General features: G+C 38.0%; 1 protein-coding gene across 1 annotated transcript in view; it reads left to right on the forward strand.

Moving 5' to 3' along the window:
- The first annotated feature begins 265 nt into the window (after window positions 1-265).
- Window positions 266-18,871, forward strand: part of ANKRD46 (ankyrin repeat domain 46) — a 41,799-nt gene continuing 23,193 nt past the window's right edge. The window contains exon 1 of the mRNA XM_036735593.1: window positions 266-443. The gene's annotated coding sequence lies outside the window, so the exon portion shown is untranslated. The remainder of the gene's footprint in view (window positions 444-18,871) is intronic.

Raw genomic sequence — 18,871 nt, forward strand, 5'->3', positions numbered from 1 at the left:
ACGGTAAGACAAAACTGGCCAGGTAGTCTCAGAGTGAAGGCACTAAGATTTAAGGAGGGATGGATAATGCTGAGCGCTCCGCACGTAGTAAGCGCTTAATAAATACTGGTTGACTGCCCTCCTTCCCCAGTTTGCGTTAAGAAGTAGTAGGGGCGGGGCCTCGGAGAGGGGCCCCAGAGGCAGCTCAATGAGAGCCGCCGGCCTCTAGGGGGAGGTCGACTCCGTCGCCGCCAGCGCCGCTGCAGGAGCGGCTTCCCCTTCCCTCATCCCTGAGCGCAGTGGCGCCTGCGCCTGCGCTCTGCCTCCTTCCGTGCCTGCCTGCCTGCCTCCTCATCTCCCTCCCTCCCTCCCCCTGCCTGTCAGTCGCTGTGCAGCCGCCGCTGAGAGATGGGCCTGGCTCGGGGAAGCGGGGACGCTGCTGCCGCTGCTCGGCGGAGTTAAAGGTACCAGCCAGGTCCGGGCCAGGGATCACGGCCTCTGCCTTTTCCTCTCCCGTGGGAGCGGGTCGGCCTGGCAGAGAGCACGGAGGGGGCGCTATGGCCGGCGCCGGCCCAGCCCTGTGTTTCCTCTTCGGTCTGTCTGTCAGTCAGTGTGTCCCCCACCCCAACCCCTCCCCCACTCCCAGCGTGACCACCGCCCTGCCCGACCCGGGCCCCAGCGGGTCCTCGCGCTGGGTGTCTTGGGCACCCTCGCTCCAGACGCCCCACGGAGCGTGGGGGGAGCCTATTCTGGGCTCGAGAGAGGGGGGTCTCGGCCTCCTGAACGTGGCCTCTGGGAGGCGAGGAGCATCTCCCCCTCCTCCTCACCTCCCCCAGGCTGGGACTCCCCCTCGTCCCCTGGGAGCTGTGAGCACCTCTAAGTGCAGAATGGGAAGGGGCGAAGCCCAGTAATATCCTTGTCAGAGCAAGCCACCGAGTGATCTTTGAAATAGCAGCGAGGTAGGGTGGATGAACACATTAGCAGATAGCCACAAGTCCAGAAATGAGTGAGTTACCGAGATTTTCATGAATTGTCTGGACAGGAAAAGGGAACTTGTGGATCACTGTTGTTTTTTTTTTCTTTTAAAGTAATTTCCATAGGCATTCCAGTTGTAGGAACAGATGTTCATTAACTTCCCAGGAAGGGAAGCTTATGTATGGTTTTGTTTTTGCTGAAAAACAGGTAAATTCCCCTCCATTATGTCTGATATTGTGTAATTACACTCAGTGCCTCCTTGATCTCACTACCTCTATATATAGTCTTGCCATCTGTCTTCCTCCACCACTCTGCTGAAGCTGTTCTCTCAAAGGTTACCAACAGTCTTACTATCTAAATCTAGTGGCCTTTTTTCAGTGCTCATGCTGTGACTGCTTGACCTTTCTGCAACTTTTGTCTCTTTTTTATCATTCTCTCTTCTTGGTACTTTCCCCTACCTTGTCTTCCAGAACACTCCTCTTTCCTTCTTTTTCTACTTTTATAATTGTTCGGATATTCTTTTTTTTTTTTCCTGAACTGTTTTTACTCATCACCTAAGGGCGATATCCTTAAGGCTCTGTACTGGGTCCTCTTTCTATTTTCTCTTTCTTAGTAATGGCATCAACTCCCATGTGTTCAAGTATCTTCTCAGTCCATATAACTTCAAAAGCAAAACTCTCACCACAGCTCCAGCCTTGCATTATCCACCTGCTTGGATACTCTGTCAGCATTCCAAACGTTGTTTGTTGTTCAGTTGTGTCTGACTCTACATGACCCCAATGGGATTTTCTTGGCAAAAATATTGGAGTAGATTGCCATTTCCTTCTCCAGCTCATTTTACAGATGGGGAACTGAGGCAAACAGGGTCAAGTGACTTGTCCAGAGTCATAGAGCTAGTAAGTATCTGAGGCCAGCACTCTATGTACTGCACCACCTGACTGCCGTATTCCGAATTTAGCATGACCCAAACCATATTTGTCATCTTTTGTCTTGAACATTATGCTCCCTCAGACTTCCCTGTTTATATTCAGGATATCACTGTCCTCTTAATCAGCCAGGTTTAGAGCCCAGAGTCATTGATTTTTCCCTCTCTTTCCTCCCATGTCATTTGTTGATAAGTCCTGTCACTTTTGCCTTCACAGTATCTCCATTCCCTCTCCAGACCAGTCATGTGTTTATAGTTCAGCCTCTCATCTCATCTTCCCCTTCTAATTGGTCTCTCCACCTCCCATCTTAGCCTTCTCCGATTGATTCTCCACACAATTACTGAAATCTTCCTAAGGCACAGCTCTAACCATAGTACACTCCTGCTTCAAGAATATATGAACTGCTAAGTCTAGCATTTCATGCTCTCTACATTGTAGTTCCAACCTACTTTTTCAGCCTCATTTCACAATATTCCCCATTACTCTGTGTTCTAGCCAAATTGTCCTGCTTTCCGTTCTCAGAACTTCGTGCTCCACCTCCCACATTGGTACATTCACAGATGTTTCTCATGCCTTTGAACATGCTTCCTCCTCATCTGTGTCTTGGCCTTTCAGAATCCAAATCTTTCTTCAAGGCTCAACTCAGGTGCTGTCTCCATGAAACCATCCTTGATCCCCCTAAATTGTTGGTATTGTTCTTCAGTTGTTCAATTGTGTCCTTCTCCCTGTTTCTGTTAAAGGCACCAGCATTCTTCTAATGTCCTCAGTGTTTTCCTACTCCCCTTCACCCCATATATCCATTCATTTGGCTCATCTTACCATTTCTGTTTCCAAAATGTTTCTCACATCAGGACCTCTCATCTCTACTCACGCAGTCATGATTACCTGAGTCCGAGCCCTTATCAACTCTTGCCTAGACACTCAACACCCTGAGCAGTTTAAGAAGCACTGGGCCTAGACTACTGTTTCCCTGCCTCATTACTTACTCCCCTACAATTCATCTTCCAGACAGCTGCCAAAGGGATTTTTCTTAAGTGCAGATCTGGATGACGCGGGATCCAAAGCTTTTTTTTGTGTTATGGGCACCTTTAGAAGTCTAGTGAAACCTAGATCTTTCCTCAGAATAATGTTTTTAAATGTGTAAATGTATATTAAAATACAGTTAAATGTATATTAAAATGCGGTTATCAAAATAAATTTAAAAGGTTCACAGACCTCAGGTTAAGAATTCCCATTTGAGGATAAAAATATAACCTTTTCTCTTTAGTTATCTTTTCAATTTTATTGCACACCACCTTCCATCAGAGTACACTGACCGTGTACTCTGCAATCCAGCCAAATTGGCCTTTTCTCTGTTTCTCAGACAGGATACTCCAGTTCCCTTCTCCATGCCATTGCACTGGCAGTCCCTCAGGCCTGCTATTCACTTCCTTCTCACCACCACCTCATAGAATTCCTCTCTCCTTTCAGGATTCAGCTAAAGCACTACTTTTTCCGTGAAGCCTTTCCTGATCCCTCTTACTTCCAGTGCTGTCCCTCCCAAGCTATGTTGTGTTTAATTTCCTTATATTTGTTTTCATTATACAGGGTGTCCCTAAAGTCTGGACACATAGGCAAAAATGCATATTTTTGAAATATTTGGAATATTAATAAACCTTAGCCCCTTTGACTTCTTTCTCTGGTGTATGCTAAAGGAGAAGGTGTATTCAGTGAAAATCACAGATGCAACACACTTGATTAAATGCATAAAGAGTGAATGTGCTAAAATTGACGGCAATAGGGAGTTATTGCATCGAGTTCGTGTGAATCTTGCAAAACACATCAACCTTTGCATCACAAATGATGGAAATCATATTGAAGATGTTATTTGTTAATATTCCAATTAAATAAAATGTTGACAATTTCATTCGTTTCATTTCTTGAAAATATGCATTTTTGCCTATGTGTCCCTGTATTTTTTTTCTGTATCCAGTTATAAATGTAATTGTTCTCTCCCCTGATAGAAGGTAGGCTCCTTGAGAGTAGGGACTGTTTCATTCTTTGTATCCCTAATACCTAGCACAGTGCTTGGCATAATGTAATTCTTGCTTGTTTAATGATTGAATGTGAAGGTATTGAACACCTGTGAGGTAAAAGGAGTTGGAGTCAGGGAAACCTTAAAGCAAAACAGGCAAAACAAAGCTTATCTTCATTCTGAAGTTGCTTCACATAGCAGGTATTTTTCTGTGTAATTTTAATTCAGTATTTTAAATTCCATATTTATATTGCTAGCATTAAGTTTTTATGAGGGAGGCTCCATTTCAAGTGGAGCTCAATTTGAGAAATGCTGGTCTATATGATATTTATAGTCTTTTTCCAGTTCTAAAATTCTGTGACACTTATGTAACATTTCAAGCTACTGAGGAGCACAGATAACTAAATATGGTAAGTCTGGATCAATGAGAGCTCTGGCCACCTAAACACTGTGGTTAATCTCAGTTTCATCTCCAAATCTATAATGATCTTTCCCCCAGAAATGATTTTGGACAACATGTTAGCAACCCCTCTCCAACTTACAGAGAAAACTTTCAAGTAGAAAAAGACATTATTCTGTCATTCAATAAATTAAACACTGTATCTCTAGCAAATTATTGACATTTGGGACTTATCCTAAATAATCTTATGGTCAGGTTTTTGATACCGTTTCTTTGTCAAGGTCTACCTTTAATTCTAACCCCATGCATCTCACAACAGCGGGGTTCCTCTAAGCTCCTCTGCCCTGAAATTCCTGGGCTACCCATGACTTGGAAATGGCAGAGAGATTATATAAGTATATATAAGAAACAACTGATGTTACCTTGGTTTTAAGATTTCTTTGTGTCTAACAATGCCATAAGTCTGTTTTCTGGCTTCACCTTCCTTGGTTCAGGTATTTCTTGACTACCTGCCTGGTTTTTAATGACAGACCAGTCTTGACTTCTTTGAAGGGAAGTAGTTTGACTTCAGATAACCTGCCTAATTGACCCCTCCCTTTATAATATATTTCTGCAAATTCAAACCCATGTTTTCATCTAATAATAAAAGACCGTGTTAAATAGTGCTTTACAGTTTATGAAATACTTTTGCATGATTTTCCTTTAAGATGTATGTAGCGTAAGAATTAATCTCCATCTCACAGATGAAGAAACTGAGGTTAAGTAACTGACCCAGAAGGTTACAACTAGAAAGTCAGAGCTGAGACTCAAACGAAAGACTTGTGACATCATCAAGTTTCCTGACTTCTTATTTCTACCATATAGAATCACTGTCTTTTTTTTATAGCTCAGCCCAAGTGCCACCTCCTACAGGAAACCTATTCTGTTCTTCCTAGCTGCTAATGCCTCACCCTGGGAAATTAATTTGTATATATTTTGTATTTAATCTTCTGTCTACAAGTTGTTTGCCCTCAACTGAGTGTAAACTCCTTAAGGGCAGGGACTGTTTCATGTTGCATTCCCTAATACCTAGCACAGTGCCTGGAACATAGTTGGTACTTAATAAATGCTTAGTGAATTGAATTTGCCCTCCTCCAGTCCTTCCGTATCTCTTTTATTCTCCAAGATCTTTGAGAGAACCAGCAACCAATGATATGTAGGCTGATTTTTTTCTTTCTTTCTTTTTTTCTTTTTTTTTTTGGAGGGGGAAGGCAGGGCAATTGGGGTTAAGTGACTTGCCCAAGAAGACGGTCAAGTGTCTGAGGCCGGATTTGAACTCAGGTCCTCCTGACTCCAGGGGATGTGGGCTGATTTTTGCATGAGCCTGTCACTGCTACCACATTCTTCTGTGCTGCTTGCAAGAATCATTATGCTTTTTGCTCCTTTCTCCCACTGAGTGTCAGTGAATAATCACCACCATCTCTCCATCCCTCCCCTGCCATTGTGCCAGAAATATAAGGATTGCCAATTTGGCACCACTTTTCAGGGGCTGCCAACCTTTGGCATATACTCTTTTAATTATCAGATGAAGAAATGCATCGTAAATGTTGTTTTTATATTGTAAAAGCTTATGCCTTTCCAAAAAAATAGGTTATTTTTGGAATCTTTTGGAATATAGGAATATTTGAAACCGTGTAGTATGTTGTGCTGTTATTTTTCCAGTTGCAGGACTGTTGTTATAAAATGTATTAAAATTATTTTTATAGGTGCCATATAGTGTGTTCAGATGTCTTTACTTTTGGTAATACTAAGCATGTATATTGGAAGACTGGTAAGGACCTTAAATTTGACTTTAAATTCTTTAAAAACAAAAAATTTTTCCTAGATCCAGAGAATAGTCCCTTAAGATGCATATCTTGAGCTAAGAGATCATAGAAAATGTTCGTTCCTGATTTTGTTTCCTGTGAAGGGGAATCAGGTTTGCATAAATATGCATTGAGATCCCTAGGGAGCACGTATTTATTCAGCAGGTAGAGGCTTTCTCCTCTCATATGTGACATTTTATAAATCCAGAGGAGGCATAGTTAAGGAGGAGTTGAGTAAAGCAGCACTCCCCTAGGCATTTTTCTTAGTATACTCGATGGCTTCTCAATATTCTTTAGTGAAATTGTTTTTCTGAATCATCCCTGTTGCTAATTCAGTAGATGGAGACAGAATTTAGCATTTGAGTCTATGAGGACAGGTTGAAACCCATTTGGAAGAAAGGAATACGTAAGGTTTTCTGCTGCCATTTCTACTTTTCCACTGTCAAGGATTATAAATCCAGTTTCCCTGTTGAAGTATTAAACAACTTTTTAAAAACTAAAGCAACTACAGAAGAAAAATCTCTTTTAAAGATCATTCTAGGTAACTTGTATTTTCTTTTTTATTTTTTTTAAAGAACATTTTTATTCTGTTTTTGTCAATTACATAGAAAAACAATTTTAACATTCATTTTTTAAAAATAATTTTTGAGCTCCAAATTCCCTCCCTCTCCTTCCTTTCCCCTCCAAAGAAGGCAAGGACTTTGATACAGATTATATATGTGCAGTCAGGTAAAACATATTTTCGTATTAGCCATGCTACAAAAGAGAAGACAGGCCAAAACAAACAAGAAAATTATAGTTAAAAAAAAGTATGTTTCAATCTATCTTCAGACTCCATCAGTTCTTCCTCTGGAGATGGAACTTATATTTTCTAATGGACTTATTCCCCTAGATTCCTTCCTTCCTTCCTTCCTTCCTTCTTTCCTTCCTTCCTTCCTTCCTTCCTTCTTTCCTTCCTCCCTCCCTCAGGAGGTCAGGAAAACCTGGGTTCAAGTCTCACTTCTGATACTGATTATGTGATCCTGAGCAAGCTTTGAGTTCTATTTTGATGAGCTCTGTGGCAGCCTCAGTCAGTAAGCTATGGGTGAAGCACTGAAATAGGCACGGTATTAGGGATATAGACAAAAAAAGTGAAACTACCTATTCTCAAGGAGCTTGTGTTTTCTCAGCTGAGACAACATATATATGTATACACACACATATACAGAATAAATATAAAAGAATACAGGGCAGTTAAATACAAAGTAGGAAATACTAGGGCATTAGTGATTTGGGGGCAGTGGGTAATCAGGAAAGACTTTGTCTGAAAGGTAGTGCTTGAGCTGCATCTGGAAGGTAGAGATGGATTCTCTGAGGTGGAAACGAGAAAGGAGTATATTCCAGTTATGTGGCACAGATAAAGAATACATTCAGGTAGTCTGAGACCTCAACTTCAGGTACCCTGAAGTAGGCTTCGAGTTTCACTGACATCAAATGTGTTTAGTAATATGTAAAATAATGTCTCTTACTGACTTAACCTGTTTTCTTTTGTTGCCCATTCTCCGCCCCCTCCCTGCCCCCCACTACTGTTGTAAGAGGTGTCTGTGAGGGAAGCATCAGCTACTCCTGATCATTTGTTGCAGTGGTAATTGATCTGTTTCCAAAAAGCTCCTATTCCTCAGCTATGCACTTCCATGTCAATTTCATATTAGGCCCATGTCAGGCACACAACAATCCCTAGGTCATTGAGGAGAGAAAGGCTCCTTCTCTTCTTTGCTCTGGAGAACATGATGGACATAGAAATTAACCCATTTTTCATTACTAATTGACAGACTCTGAGCTCTATATAAAAAAGAGAACCATTATATATCATACCAATATGTCAGTAAAGGTTCACTGATGTCTTCATAGCTGGGCAAGAAGTACCTGTAAATCTATCTTCAGCCTTATCTACTTATCCCTCTTGAGAGTTTAAAAGTATTCCTTAGAGGGAGTGATATGGTAGGAGCTGTGGGGAAGAGATACGTACTTGAAAACTTCTCAGAAAGAGTTTTGGGCAAGAACTAGAGGAAGCCGGTTTACGTTATTTCAGAGTTGGAAGGAATATTAACATCAATCTAGTCCAACTCCTGCCTGAAAAAGAATCCCCACTAAAACATGCATGACAAGAAACTATCTAGCCTTTACACTTTTTGAGTTCCTCCTGGGACCTCCATTTTAGGAAGGGGCCCAGGTAGGCTGTCTTTTATTCTTCTCCTGGCTCTGCTTCTGACTCCAGAGTGGGCAGCTAGGTGGTATAATAATGGATAGAACACTGGGTCTGGAGTGAGGAAGACTAAATTCAAATACAGCCTCAGATATTTATTAGCTGTGTGGTGTCTGGGCAAATCACTTAACCACTGTTTGCCTCGGTTTCCTCAACTGTAAAATTGTGGTAATAACTGAATCTACCTCCCAAGGTGGTTGTGAGGATCAACTGAGATAATAATTGTAAAATGCTTAGCATAGTGCCTGGCACATAGTAGACACTATGTAAATGCATATTCTTTTCTACTTCTCTCCCCGCTTCCAAACTTCACCACCTCTCTACCCTATGTCCTCCCTCTTCCCTTTTCCATCTTCTTTTTGTGTCTTCCCCCATTAGAATGTAAGCTTCTCGAACAAAGACTGCCTTTCTTTTGGTTTGAATTTTCTTAGTAAGCACTTTATAAATGCTTGTTGCCTACCTACGTAGAGGTCATAAAATCCAAACCTCTCATTTTACCGATGAGGAAACTAAGACTGAGAAGTTGTATGACTTCCCCAGTCATATCAATAGTGAGTAGTAAAGCTAGAGATTTGAAGTGAAGTCTTCGGATTTCAGATATAGTGCTTTTCCTATAACAGGACTATCATGTAGGTAGTCGGTGGACTTAGTAATAATCACCTTTTACCCCAGGTTCTAATTAGTTTTGACACTGATTATGTAACTTTGGAAGAATGTCGATGGGTTAGGACCCAAGTAGATGCCCAAATAGTTCCCCTTTCCTTCTCTGTTTTATAGTAAAAATATCATGGTATGAATGGAGGGGATAATTATTAGAGAAAATAAAGTTCATTAGTAACTATAGTGAACAGTGGCTAGTCTTTCACAATCATAATTGTCAACCTGGTTAAATAAGTTGCCTTAATCATCCTAGAGAAGTAATAACAGGAGATTGCTATAAATACAGAGTATAGGAAAATGAGCAAATAATAATTTGCAACTATGTAGCACTTTAAAATTTAAGTACTTCAACAACATTTACTTTGCCTTTACAGATTCCCTTTGAGGTAAGCAGGACAAGTATTAGTTGCACTTTACAGATGAGAGAGCCCAGAAAGGTTATGTGCTAAATCATTCAGCAGGTTAGTGGCAGGCTGGGATGTAGAGTCCAAGTCTTCTAGCACCTTAAACAGAAGGATATTTGAGTGCCATTTATAAGCATAGTGCTGTACTGTTGAAATAAAAAATTTGGCAAAAAGTTCATGTAAGATCTTTAAAATATGGATTGAAAGAAGTAGACAGTAGAGGCACAGGGACCAGTTAAAAGTCAAGAAGTCCCAGCATGAGGTATTAAGAGACAAAGTTAAGGTGGTACCAAAGCAAATGAAAAAGAATGCCTTACTTAAGGACGAATGGATAAAACTTAGTTACTGAAACAATGTTGAGGAGAAGGCGTAGTCAAATGATGACCCACAAATTTGGGTTTTGGTTAATCAGGAAAATGAAGGCACCATTGCCAGCTTAGGAAGTTTAGAGAGGGAGCTGGTTTTGAGGAGAAGATAATGATTTATTGTAATCAGAATTTTTGTTCAGTTACAAGTTGGACTTTGTATTTGTAAGATTTTGTGATTCTGAGATATAAGAGAGTAGGAGAGGTGAAAGAAAAGGTAATTGGGGTTGTTAGAGGGAGAGTTCCAGTTTCAAAAACTTGAAGGGCAGCAGTAGCCTCGGATGACAAGTTTCAAGGAAGAGGAGTTCAGATGGTCTAAGAACAAGGGTGGGGAACCTTTGGCCTCAAGGCCATGTATGGCCCTCTAGGTCCTCAAGTGTGGCCTTTTGATTGAATCCAAATATCACAGAAATATCCCTTAATAAAAGGATTTGTTTTGTAAAACTTGAACTTGGTCAAAAGGCTGCAACCAAAAACCTAGAAGGCCACATGTGGCCTTGAAGCTGCAGGTTCCCCACCCCTGGAGGTAGCCAGGTGTGAAGGTGAGCTGAGGGAGTACCTTTTTCATGCAACATACTTAATGTTTTTCTGTTGAACTGAATAGCAGTGAAGTGGGTTGAGGGGCCAGAAAACTTCCAGATCATTATGATTTTCACAGGGAAAGAAGTGGTAAATTAACAGGTATCTTGAGAACCACAATTAAATTGCATTTAATATACTTAGATCTTCTCGTTTCTTTTTTTAATTAATTTATTTTTAGTCTTCAACATCCACTTTTATAAGATTTTGAGTTCTAAATTTTTCCACCTTCCTGCTCTCCCCCTTCCCCAAGATAGAGTGCAATCCATAAGCTATATGTACAATCATATTAAACATATTTCCAAATTAATCCATCTTCTCATTTCTTATGATGCATTTCTACAATTCGAGAGGACCAAACATCACAAAGCACTGGATAGTTTCTTAAAAATAATTCACTGAGTCTCAGTTTCTACAGTTGTAAAATAAGAGTAATAATTATAATATTTGTATGACTTATATCCCAGTATTATGAGGAAAGCATTTTATAAATCTTAAATCACTATATAAAAATGTAAGAAATTGTTCTGAGAACACAATCCATTGTTCATTGGTTTAGTTATAAGATATTTTTGCTATCTATTGTTTGAAGACTATCAAATAATTATCTTGTGATAATAGCTAAAAAAAATTTCATTGTTAGAATTGTGTTTTCTTAAAATAGGCTTAATAGGCTTCTTTAAAATACTACTCTAGTAATTTATTAATTTTTAATTCTGTGGGGTTTTTTATGATGCCATATTTCAGTAGTATTGTAAAATCATCTGAACCATAGGCCACTTTTCTAATTCGAGTCTGAAATGGACTCAGTTTTGTTCAGCTGTTACTATCTCAAAGTAAATATAGCAGCCACTGAAGCCAGTAGGGCTTTAGAGATTTTGAGAAATAAATGGTAAGTGAAATGTTATTCCTGCAAATACTTTCAAACAATTATAGGTGATAAATGCAAAGCTCCACCTACTCACTGAGAAAATTTTGTGGAAAATAATAAATGAGGGTTAGACACAGAGCTCTTAAAACTTAGGTATACAGATCCTCTCCAAGCGATACTCCCAACTAGCCGTTTTTTCCTGTGGTAATCTAGTGGAAGCTCATTGGTCAACTCCTACAACATAGCCCCAATGTAGAAATAACAGGGGCTCACTGATTCATAGCTCAGAACAGTTCAGTGTGATTTAATGGAAAAAACATTGGGTTTGGAATAAGGTGGATTTGGGTTCAAATTTTTTCTCTGCTATGTATGACCTCTGTTGTAAAACAAGTCCCTTGGGTTCTCTGGGCCTCTCAAAGAAAAACAGCCCTTGCTCTTAAGGAATTCACATCCCACTGGGAGACACATATAGTGCACAGATTTACAAAGCAGAGGTGGAATGCGCTCCCTTTTTACAGAATCTCTCACTTCCTCCAGAATACAGCTAAACATCAGCTTTTACATGAAGCCTTTCCTGATCCCCATTGCAAATGCCCTTCCTCCTCAACTACTCTGTATTTATTTTGTATTCATATTTTTATTTATTGAAGAAAAAATATTAATGCTGCACTCTGCATTATAGACAGAAGCCTGAGAGAAACCATTTTTATTAATTTATCATTATTCTAAATCAAATCATTCGTCCACTTAAGCAAAAAAAAAAAAATGTCCAGACTGGCAGAGTCTTTTCATGCCTTTGGACACCTTTCTAATGCAAAACTTTTTTTTTCTTCTCTTTTTCTTTAGATTAGGTCTTCTTATCTCACTTGGGATGGAAGGCAATGGCCACCCAAGGCCAGTTCCCACCACTGACCAGGACCTTTAAACTTGCTTCATTACTGACCTGACCAGTCTCACCGTATTGGTGCTGCACTTAATGCTGCTGCATGCTTAGCTTACCCACTACAACTCAGTACAACTCAGTACTCCCAAGCTCAAGCTGTCCACAAGTTACAGTCTCCCTGGTATCAAAGAATGTACTACTTTACCTGGCCTCCCAGACATTTTTGAAGTAACATTTATAGGAATCTTCAACAAGTAAAATTCCACAGTAAAATAAAATATAATTATACAACTCAAGTTAAGATAAAAGTTAACATTTTGCCTAATTAGTCAAGAACAGAAGGGCAGCAAGTTTCTTTTGAAATAAAATTAGGAATTTATGAATCATTGTTTCTAAAACAGACTAAGTTGAGATTATTCAAATGAAAATGTAGGTGGGCTGTGTCATTTTTTCAAATCCATTTTTGCATTCAGATTTTGTACTATAGAATCTACTATAGATCTTGTAAAAAAAATCAGCAAATTTTTAATTAAAGAAGTTATTTAGATGATCTAGAACTAGAATTCTTAAAAATACTTCATAATATATAAGTATAAAGAAAGAGATTTTGTGAAAAGTAAATGCTAAATGAAATGTATTTTTGCAAGTTTCCTGCAAAAGTTAACTTTAATATTGGAGAAGATTATGAAAAAAAAAGTTTTACCTTTGTTAGCTGTTTTAAACTACTGGTTGAACTGATTATTTGTGAAGTGAAACAGTCGGGATAGAAAAAGGACATTCCTATGGTTTCATACAATTTCCTATTTTTTAAAAGACCTAGAGAAAGGTTGTTTGCACTTTGGGTGGATCCTTTACAGAGGATTTATAGATTAGATGGTTAAAAGTCACTCTGAATGAAAAGGGAGAATGGGTTGTGATCTGTTTTGTGTGGTGTAAGTACCAACACTGATAAGATCTCTGATCTACAATTTAGCCAATTACTGTTTGTTGCAGTTGAGCTTGAAGACTGGAAGGCCACAGGGTGGCATCATTAAACCACACAAAACCACTCTTAGTGTGACTGGAAAATATTTAGCTTATTAAAGGTCTAAGGTAAGTCAGTAGCTTTGAGGCAGTTATTCTGCTTAAAAAAAAAAAGTTTCCCAAGAAGGAAGAAGAATTAAATTCAATCTGTAATTCATTCATCCCCATTATTTAAACAAATTCAGTGACCTTCATGATACCTTAGGCTGCAAATATTGCTAAAAATCTTTGTTTAGTATTTCTGGATTTCCTGGTAGAAGAGGAAAAATGCCCATAAGTACTGATAAAAAATATTCTATATGGTAAGGTACACTTGGAAATAGTAAAAGAAAAACAAAGCGCCCCCCCCCCAAAAAAAAACAAACCCAAATCCCAGGAATTTAGTCACTTCTTGTAAAAAAAACCAACAAAGAAATATTTAAGAGTTTTGTTTTTAAATGTTCACATTGTGTAAATCAATTGCAATAAGTAAAATCTGAAAAATGCTTGAAGGGCTTTTTCTCAATATCATAAAACCTCAATACTTAAGACCTGTACTGGCCTGGGCCTTTCTGCTTTCTGTACTGCAAGGATTTAGTAAGAAACTAATTATGTCAATGAAATTGCTGAAGAAATATTTAAAATAATTATGAGATCGAACTTTTAAGAGTGCTTTAGGTGCTTTAAAAGCATTTATATAATGGCATCTTACCTTAATATATAGGACATTTTAGATTACAAAGTGCTGGCATATATTATCTTGTGGAAGCCTTACAACAACAGAAGAGTAGGAAGTGTATTAGATATGGAGTCAAGACACCTGAGTTCAAATCACATTTCTGATACTTGTTAGTTTGTGTCCCTAGACAAGTTATTTAAATTTTAAGACCCTCTGTTTCCCCATCTGTAAGAGGGATAATAATGCTTATATTATTGTGAAGAAGTGCTTTATAAATTTTAAAATTCTCTCTATGTAAGTGTGAACTGTTACTCTGTAGGTAGTACAAATAGATGCCTCCTTTTACAAACAAGGAAGCAAACTCAGAGGAGTTAATTTGCCCAATGGTTTCATACAGCTAGTATCCAAGCTGTGACTGATAGTCATTTCGAATCATTCTTATCTGTCTCCTTTCCCTAATGATCTCTAGTGAGCAATACTTTGTTATATAGCTCTAGTTACAATGTATACTTTGACAGTTTCTTTCAAAGAATTTTGTGATTCAGACTTGACTCATTCAAATTGGACTCCTTGCTGAACTAGTGAGGTTTGGGTATTGAAGTATTAATTTGCTCAAAACTGAAAACTGCGCAGGAGACAGACGTTTGCTAAGTCAAAAATATTAAACAGTAAAAACTGATTAAAGTGTTCAAAATTCTCTCAAATGTAAATTTTACATAGAAAGGAAAAATAAAAATCCAAATAAACCAGATTGGTTTGCTCCCACCATATTCACTTTGTGAAAAGTATATTACCTTTTTTTGGTTGTAAGGGGTCAAATTCAGAAGAATCCACTTAGTAAAGTGCTTTTTCCATATGTTCTTAACAATAGCCAAGTATCCTTAGAAAATAATTGAAAAATATTATATAAAGTCACAATACATATTCAGAATGTCTGCTTTCAGCTTGGGCAGATTATTCTATAAGGTAAGAATCTGAAACCTTACCACAAGATAGCTTAGAGCAGGAGTTCTTATTCTTTTTTGTGTCATGAACCCCTTTGACAGTCTAGTGAAGCCTATTGTCTTCTCATAACAGTGCTTTTAAATACATAAAATATGTAAGATTATGAATAAAACCAATTATATTGAAATATAGTTATCAATTTTTGAAAAAATATACAGACCCCAAGTTAAGAACATCTGGTTTAGAGTGTTATTTCCTAGGTGCTTTTAACCATAGGCAAAACAAGGCAATAAGCATTTATTAAAGGTTTACTATGGGCCAGTCAAATGTGCTAAGCACTGGGAATACAAAAAGAGGCAAAAGACCCTCCCTGTCCTCAAGAAGTTTGCAATGTAAGTGGGGGAGACAGCATGCAACAATGCAAGGTGTATACAAGATAAATAAATATTTAAAAGAAGAAATGCACTAGAATTAAGAGGAGTTGGGGAAGACTTCCAGTAAAAGATGGGATTTTAGGTGGAACTTAAAGGAATCTAAGGAGGTCAGTAGTCTACAAATATAAACAAAAAATAAAACAGTCCCTGTCCTCAAGGAGCTTACATTCCAATGAGGGGAAGACTACATAAAAGAGAGCTGGAAGGTATAGTGGAGATAAAGGATGTATATGTATGTATGTGTGAATATACATATACACATGTACTCATATACATGTATACTTAGATATTCATATAAACATATGTGTACATATGCACATATATTGACTTTGAAAACCACATATTAACATTATCTATGTCCTATTGTGTTTTTATTTTGTTGATTATTTCCCAATTATATTTTAATTTGATTCAGTCCAGAGTATTGCTGTGTTTGACACCTCTGACTTAAATGCTTCTTGCCTCAGTTTCCTCATCTGTAAAATGGAGACACTTGTATTACCCACCTTTAAGATTTATTATGAGGAAATTGCTTTATAAACTTTAAAGTGCAATATAAATGTGAATTATTTGTTTTTGTAGGTAGTTTAAGCATCTGAGTGAATTTTTCTGATAACATTGGTTGGGATGTTTGAGTTGAAGAGACGTGTAGGGTTTAATGGTTGTCGATGCCTGATGGCAAAACAAAATGAGTTCTTATTGTGTCTCATTATTCCTTCTTGAAAATTCATTGAGAATGGTCAAATTAAATAAAAGCACCATTGTTATGAGCTACCTTTAGGAATATGTTAATTTAATTAAACATGCTATTTAATGGTATTTTGCAGGTAGTATTGTTATCTCATCAGTTAAAATATGAAAATATAAGTATGTATTTCTTATTCTGTACATACAGAATCCTTGTAGGTTTAACAAGAACCCTAAAGGCATACAAATCACTATAAGTCTGAATATTAGCTATAAGAATGCATTATATTCTTTTGACATATCAGTTATCTCATAATGTATAATTCTTTGTCCATGGCTGTATGCTGTGTAATGAGCCAAAAGCCCTGATTTTCCTATGCTAAAAATAAGATGGCTACTATCTGGCATGTGTTCTTCAGCCTCACTTCTGTACCAATTTCTATTTCTTAAAGCTCATTGTTTTGTTTTTGACCTGATTCTATTTCCTACTTCCTTTCCACTGACTTCTCAGACTCTTCTACTCCCCTCAAAGTCCCCCTCCTCCTTATTGTTTACGGCTATACTCTCTTAAACGTTCCCCATCATATCTGATCTTGGAAACTAAACAGGTTTGGGCCTGGTTGGTATGTGAAGGGAGATAACCCAAAAATACCAGGGACTTGGCTTCTTCTTAAGAGAAACAGGGAAAGAAAGCACTAGCTTTAGAGTTAGAGGACCTGGCTTCAAACAGGGTCTGCTGCTAACTACTTATGTGACCTGAGGGAAGTCATTTTACCTTTCTGGGCCTCAGTTTCCTCATCTACAAAATGAAGGGATTGGGCTAGATGTTTTGTAACATCCTTTATGGTTCTAAATATATGATTCTGTTATTTCTGACTGTGGGCATTTTTTTTCTCTTTTAAAATTAATTTTTTTCAATCATCAAGGATTTATTTTTACTCTACCTCTGAAAAAAAGAAAAACAAAACCTTGCAACAAATAAGAATAGTCAAACAAGAAAAAATTCCCGTTTGGCTATATCAAAAAATGTGTCTCATTCTACGTATTATCCTATCACCTTTCATTCAGGAAGCGGGTAACATTCTTCATCATTGGACCTCTGAAATCGTGGTTGATCGGCGTTCTTAAATCTTTTGAAATTATTTGTTTATATGATATTGCTATTATAGTGTAAATTGTTGTCCTGGTTCTATTCACTTGACTCTGCATCAGTCCATACAAATCTTCCCAGGTTTCTCTGAAACCAAGTCTCTTTCTTTATTATAGCAATTAAGTGGCACAGTAGATATCTATTTTTTTTTTCATTTCTTATAGCACAGTAGCACATCAAATTCATTTAACATAATGTTCAGTCATTGATAGGAATCCCCTTTGTTTCCAGTTCTTTGCCACCACAAAAAGAGTTGTTATGAATATTTTTGTAGATATGGGTCCTTTTTCTTTGTTCTCCTTGGGATATAGGCCTAGTAATAGTAGTATTAGGAGTCAAATGTTATGCAGTTTAGTTACTTATTTGGTATAATTCTAAATTACTTTCCAGAATGGCTGTACCAATTCACAGCTCTATCAACAGGGCATCAATGTGTCTGTTTTTAACTGTTGACATTTCTTAAGACTTTACTCTTCTTTCTCTTTCCTCCCTGTATACTCCCATACTCAGTGAACTCATCTACTGTCAGGGCTCCATGATATAGTAGCATGATCATAAACGTGGAGTCAGGAGAACCTGGGTTCAGAACCCACTTCTGACACTAGTTATGTGATCTTGGGCATGTCATTTAATTGCTTTGAGCCGTAGTTTCCTAACATCGATAATAATAGCATCTCCCTTATAAGATTCTTGTTAGTAAAAAATGTAAAAGATAATGTATGTAAAATGCTTTGCAAATTTTAGACCCAGTGTTTGATGATGATGAAAAAACTAATTATATTATCACACAATTTAAGAGTTGGAAGGGGCCTCAGCAGCCATTTAGCCCAGCCCATGTAAAAAAAAAATCCCTACTGTAACATGACAGACAATAAATCATCCAGCCTCTGCTTGAAGACCTCCAAGGAGGGGGAATCCATGACCTTTAGAGGTAAGCCATTCAACTTTTGGATAGCTTGAGTTAGGAAATTTTTCCTGACATAAGCTCTAAATTTGCCCCTTTGCAACTCCCATTCATTGCTCTTAGTTTTGTCCTTTGGACAAAATCTTTGTCCTTTTCCACATGACAGCCCTTGAAGACGATTATTACTCCCTTCTGCCTTCCCCAAGTCATCTCTTCTCCAGGCTAACTAGCCTCATTTCTTTTAACTGATTTTCTTGTGATACGGACTCAAGGCCTTTCCCTATCCTGGTTCTCTATTCTTTTGCTTATCAATGTCTTTCTTAAGACATTGATACATAGAACTGAGCACAGTATGCCAGATGGAGTTGACAAGGACAAAATCACATGTAATATCATGTCCCCATTTCTAGAAGTTATGTGTCGCAATACCACCTAAGATCTCATTAGCTTATTTGGCTGCCACATCATGTGGGACTTGCAGCCCACCAGTAGCCTCATATCTATTTTTCAAAATGCCTACTGTCTAACCTTGTCTCTTTTGTCTTGTACTTGTGAGATTAATTTTTATTTACTCAAGATTAGACTTTTATCCCGATTGAATTTCATATTTCACTAGATTTAGCCCAATGCCCTAGCAAGTCAAGTTGTTTTTTAATTCTGACTTACCTAGGGTGTTAGTTATACTTGCCAGCGTTGTGTGAGCAAATTTGATAGCATATCTTCAGTCTTTATTTAGGTCATCAGCAAAAATGACAAATAACCCAGGGCCAGACACAGATCTATGAAGTACTCAACTGGTGACCTCCCACCACATTGAAATTGAGCCATTAATAACTACTCTTAGAGTTTGACTATCTAGACAATTCTAAATCCATTTGATTGTATTTGTCTAGTTCACATCTCTTCATTTTCATCACAGTAGTAT

The sequence above is a fragment of the Trichosurus vulpecula genome, chromosome 1, assembly GCF_011100635.1.
Source record: "Trichosurus vulpecula isolate mTriVul1 chromosome 1, mTriVul1.pri, whole genome shotgun sequence".
NCBI lineage: Eukaryota > Metazoa > Chordata > Mammalia > Diprotodontia > Phalangeridae > Trichosurus > Trichosurus vulpecula.